This window comes from Neomonachus schauinslandi, chromosome 10, assembly GCF_002201575.2.
Source record: "Neomonachus schauinslandi chromosome 10, ASM220157v2, whole genome shotgun sequence".
Lineage (NCBI taxonomy): Eukaryota > Metazoa > Chordata > Mammalia > Carnivora > Phocidae > Neomonachus > Neomonachus schauinslandi.
The window spans coordinates 122,042,689-122,048,688 of record NC_058412.1 but is presented as its reverse complement, the minus strand read 5'-3'; positions in this window follow the sequence as shown (position 1 = coordinate 122,048,688).

Sequence of the window (6,000 nt, the reverse complement as noted above, 5' to 3'; positions counted from 1 at the left end):
CATGTAATGCAGAGCAATGGTCCTCAATTATTTTAAGAATTAGAAACCTTTTTTGGGCACCTGGGTGGCTCAGTTGGTTAAGCGACTGCCTTCGGCTCAGGTCATGATCCTGGAGTCCCGGGATCGAGTCCCGCATCGGGCTCCCTGCTCGGCAGGGAGTCTGCTTCTCCCTCTGACCCTCCTCCCTCTCATGCTCTCTGTCTCTCATTCTCTCTGTCTCAAATAAATAAATAAAATCTTTAAAAAAAAAAAAAAAGAATTAGAAACCTTTCTTCTTGCCCCTCTCTTCCTTGGTGCTGCCTGAGTTGGTGGCAGTCATCTCTTACTCGGCATCATGGCTGCCCTCTGGTGAAGCCCAAGTTGTTAAAAAGAGGACCAAGAAGATCATCTGGCACCAGTCAGACTGATATGTCAAAATTAAGCACAACTGGCGGAAACCCAGAGGCACTGATGATAAGATACACAGAAGATTCAAGGGCCAGATCATGATGTCCGGCACTGGTTACAGGAACAACAAGAAAACAAAGCACATGCTGTCCACTGGCTTCTGGAATTTCCTAGACCACAACATGAAGGAGCTTGAAGTGCTGCTGATGTGCAACAAACCCCACTGTGCAGAGATTGCTCACAGTGTCTCCTCCAAGAACTGCAAAGCCACTGCGGAAAGAGCAGCCCAGCTGGCCCTCAGAGTCACCAATCCCAATGCCAGTCTGTGCAGCGAAGAAAATTAGTAGACAGCTTATGTACACATCATATTTGTGTTAATGAAACCATAAAACTACCCCCCCCAAAGAAACCTTTTTTCTTTCCACATGAAATCTTACTTGGAAGGCACAATAATAATTATAGCTGATATTTATTAAGCATTTGCTATGTAATGAATACAGTTCAAGGACATTGCATGGAATACCCCACTGAATCTTCCCAACCAACCAGGGAGACAGATAATGTTCCTATCACCAGTTTACTGGAAGGGAGGAGGCACTTGTTCAAGGACACATAATAAGCGTAGGTCCAGGTGATGGCAGTCCTAACCACTCTGCTCTCCTGCCTTGATACAGCAAAAGGAAAAGGGCCACCAGCTGAACTGTCCCTTGCAGGCCTTAAGCCCAGCAACTCGAGCGGCCCCACAGAAAGCCAGACCCTTGGAAAAGAAACAAGAGGAACAGGTGCTCATCCTGGTTCTGCCCCTGGCTGGCTATGTGTCCTTAGAAAAACCTCTTGCCTTCTCTGAGCCTCAGTCTTCTCATTTATAATACAAGGTGATCACTGCCTACAACTATTGTAGATTGTACACTGGGCAATTCTCATGAACAGGATCAGGAGGCCTTTGGAAAAACAGCTTGGATAAGTCATATCATATACGATATTTTTACCTCTAGGACAACAAGACCCATTTGATTTAAAATGCATCCATTCTGGAGCCTATCTGACATCCTGAAAACAACTGGTAGTAACCATTTCTCTAACTAAATTAAATTTTATAGGGGTGACTTTATTCTAAAGGATACTTATTCTGAAAGTCATTTACTATTTGTAATACTTAGTTTCTGGAACTGCCTACATGTACCATTTTACAAATGTGGGTGAAGTTAAACATGTTTTGTGGGGAAAAACAACAAAAAACAAAAAGTCAACCTACTGGGTGTTACTTACTGTCTTTGGGACTCATGGCCCTTTGAAAATCTAAAGAGAAATATGGACTCTTCTCCTCAGAGAAATGCAGACCCTTTCCAAACTCTGGATGTAACTCTGGGATGGCAGGGATGAGAGGACTGTCAGCCCCAGCAGCCAGCGTAAGGGAGGGTCTTGGATACAAGAATGTCTCCTAGGTCCCAGGTAATACTTTAGGTCCACATTTCTGTGTCCTCAATCAATGCAGAAAAATAGCCAGAAGCCCCTCAGACAGTGCCCGAGATTTTAAAATGAAGAATTCTCTTGATAAATAAATCTCTTAATGAAATACAAGCAATTAAGCTAAAAGTCCTATCAAATGCAGCCTGTCACTCAGCAGCCTGACACTTAATTGAATTTCTTTTTCCGTCCCCTGGTTCCTTTTCCCTGATAAACAAATTCATTCACTGCAGATCAAGTTTCCCTAACCTAGAAACCAGTGATAGTCAATCAACTAATTGACACAACAAAGACTTCTATTTAAAAGAAAAAAAAAAGTTCCCCTAATTAAAGTACGAATGAAATTGTGTAATACCCTAGTGCCTGATATTAATTACTCTGCGGTTAACCCTCTCCCTCCTCCTCAGGGACCTGGCAGCAGACTGGGGGGAAAATGAAGGAGCCCAGACCCAGATACAAATCCAAGTTCCAGCTTCTTCCTGAATTCGCTGTGTGACTTCAGGATGTCGCTTCCCCTCTCTGTTTTTCATGAGCTGCAACATAGGGATAGAATGAGGTGACTTCCAAAGCTGCTTCCAGTTCTCTCATATTTTATGATCCAGAAGACAGTCCAATGGCAGAGTCTTCTCTCTGTGGTTGCAGGTTAGCCAGAAGCCAGAAGCCAGAAGCCTCGAACTGAAAATTCAGCCCATCTTCTGTGGGCTCCTTCTGCCTCTGCCTGGTAAATGCAGCAGCCCCTGAATGTGTACACCCCTCCCCCCACGCATCCACCCACACATTCCCAGGCACATGCCTTACACTCATATTTATACCAGGTCTCCCTGTAGCACACTCCTTCATCTCTCCCATCTCTCTCTTATCTCTCTCTCTCTCTCTCTCTCTCTCTCACACACACACACACACACACACACACACACACGCACACATTTAGACATGCAAATGCTCTCAAAGCCTTGTGCATACCCATCTCCCTCACCCCAGTGCATAAGCACACACATACATAGCCCCAGACCCTTTTAGTGAAAAACCCCTACAAAGAGGCCATGCACGCATGCATTTATGCACTAACATGCACACACAACCATCCACAAATGTGAGCTGGGGCTGGACAACAGCAGGTTTCAGCTTTGGCCAGGGTAGCCCTAGGGATCTCAGAAACCTGGCTACTGACATAACAGGATTTTCCAGGACTATCTGGGTTCTAAAGTCTCCTTCATTCAACTAAGGACTGCCAAGTACCTTCCCTGTGCCAGGCACTGTGTGGGGAGAGTAGTGAATGGACAGACACCGACGCCAGAAGCAACTGTTCCTGGTGGCCCCAGCCCAGACTCTACAACAGGTAGTGCAGGCTCCATCTCTGGGTCCTGACACATCCAAGGGTCTAGTTTAGAGGGGGCTTTCTCATAACATCATTGTTAAGGTGGACCAGGCAGAGACACAGCATGAACAAAGACAGGGAGACTAGGAAGCCAGGGGTTCCGAGAAGTAGCACCATGCAGGGGTGTGGACAGCCCAGCTCCACTGCTCACCATCTTCGGGCTTGGCAAGTCCCTTAACCTCTCTGAGCTTCCTCATCTGTGGAATGGTACGATGGCTGTAGCATCAGAGGAGGACTATCCATTCATTCAACAAATAGAGACTGAGCAGCCACTGTGTGCCAGGCACTGTTCTAGGCACCGGGGGTTGATGTGAAAACAGAGGAGCTGACAAATGCCAGCTCTTGGGGCCATGTCTGCACACGCTGGGCACTGGCCTGGCAGGGCCCCCAGGGATGCGAGGGAGTGGAGTGAGCGGGAGGTCTCTTCAACTGAATGTCAGTGGAAGGCTGGGCTCTGGAATGAATGAGGGCCTTTGGTGCTCGGGAGCACGGGGGCCAGGAGGGAGCTGATGGAAGGATGGCAGGGGCAGAGGCTGAGGCTGGGAGGCCAGCTCGAAGGAGATTGTGGAGCGCAGCTGGGGATGCAGCCCCCAGCCCCAGGCTGCATCTCCAGGTAAGAGACACTGCCTTGGCCCCCCCCCCCCGTCCCCCCCCCCCCCTTCCCTCCCCCTCGGACAGAGCGGACACTCTCCGCATCTCATGCTTTCTGTTGAGCTCATCTCCCTGTCTCTGTTTTCATGTTTTCCTCTCTCACACTGGCTGTGTGGAGCACATCTCTCAGAAAATACTTGCTTTTGAAAGTTGTTGCCATAACAACCACTTCATTACACGCCAGGCCCAGTATCTCAGAAATGCAGAATCTTTCCTTAAAAGCGTGCGCTGCACATCAAAGGGGAATAGGAGCTCATTATTTTTACATTATTTTGCAGGCAAATAGATATTTTCCAATACACATTTCTTTTCTAAGTTGATTTTCTTGTTCAGTGGAAATGCACATTTCTTTCTTAACGCTTTCTTGCCTGCAGGGTTCAGGGCCTAGAAATCTAAGTTTCTCAAAGCAGGAGGGAGAAGGCATTTCTTTGCCAGGATATGCTTCCCTTGGCCCCCAATGCTGTAGCTCATGAAGGATGGTTTGCTCTAATTCAAATTTAACTGCACCCAGAAATTCTAGAAAAGTCAGAAATTCTCAGTATAGCATACATAGACCTTCACTGGCCTGACTTGGTTCAAACCAAGCTTTCACAAGCGAAGCAAATTATTTAAGGAGCCAAATCAAAACCAAACCAAACAAAAATCTTAACCATTTGGGATGGAGATATGTTCTAGGATTTTGTTTTCAAAACCAGAGGGCACTATAGCATGTAATAGGTCCCTTCAAGTGAATGACTTGCCTGTGTCTCCCCCCTCACTAGCATGTAAGCCCCATGATTATTGTCTGTTTGGCTTACCGCTTATCACCAGCCTCTAGAACAGTGTCCGGGCCCATAGGCACTCAGTAAATATTTGCTGAATGGACCAATGAATCAATGTGCTATAAACATTACATCTTATAACAATTCTGCAAAGAAGGGATTATCATCCCCATTGTACAGATGAAGAACTTGAGGTCCAAAAAAGTTAGTATAATAATAACATTAATAATCATAATTACACAGGTGCCTGGATGGTGCACAGTCAGTTGAGTGAATGACTCTTGGTTTCAGCTCAGGTCATGATCTCATGGTTGTGAGACTGACTGAGCGCAGAGTCTGCTTGGGATTCTCTCCCTCTGCCTCTTCCCCTCCCACTCATTCCCTCTCTTCTGTCAAATAAATAAAAAAAATCAAAATCATAATCATAATTACAGCTAACACTTTACACTTTCTATGGAAGCATAATATGTGTACAGAAAAGGGCACACATCTCCCTGACTTCACGAACTGAACAACCCTGAGGAACCAACACCTAAATCGAGAAGCAAAACATTTGGCAGGAGGAAGGAGACTCTAACAGTAGCTTCTCAGGTGGCCTTCCCACAGTCCGCTAAGTTCCCACACCTTTGGTTTATGTGGACTTCTGCATCTGTTCTATTTTACAACAGAAAAGGCACTACACCTCATAGCCACTACTGTGACCTCTAATATCACAGAATAATTTTGCCTGATTTTGTGATTTGTATAGATAGAACCATACAGTGGGTCCTCTTTTGTACCTGGCTTCTTTCCCTTATCACAATGTTTTTGAGATTCATCCATGTTGTGGCCTGTAGGTGACCATCACTTACTTATCTGCTAATAGCAGCTAATTTGTAATGAGCATTTACCCTGTGCCCCGTAGGTTCAGGTGATCCTCCCATCACTCGCAGATGAAGGCTTTATTATAAGCCATTTGCCTGGAGCCCCACAAACAGTGAGTGGAGAATTGAACCCAGATCTTTATGGCCCCAAACTCCCACTGTTGTCAAGAACCTCCTTCCTGGATGACTCAAGGCTATTGCTAAGAATAGCACAGTCAATAGTGGGCTAGGCCAGGGGCGAGTGGAGAACTTTTTGCTCCCACACTGAATGGCCCAGCATGCTGTGTCCCAGCCTCTTGTACTGCTTTTATGTTTCTCCAGCCCCTGGCCTGGAAAGCTCTCAGCTGTTCTCGCTTGCTGGTGCCAGTGTGCTTGCCAACAACAGTCACACCGATGGCTCTTTTGTTATTTCTAATTCACCATGACCAGGAAGCCAAAAATATTAAGGTTACTAGAACTGTGTGCAAAATAAGAGATAATGGCTATGAACAAG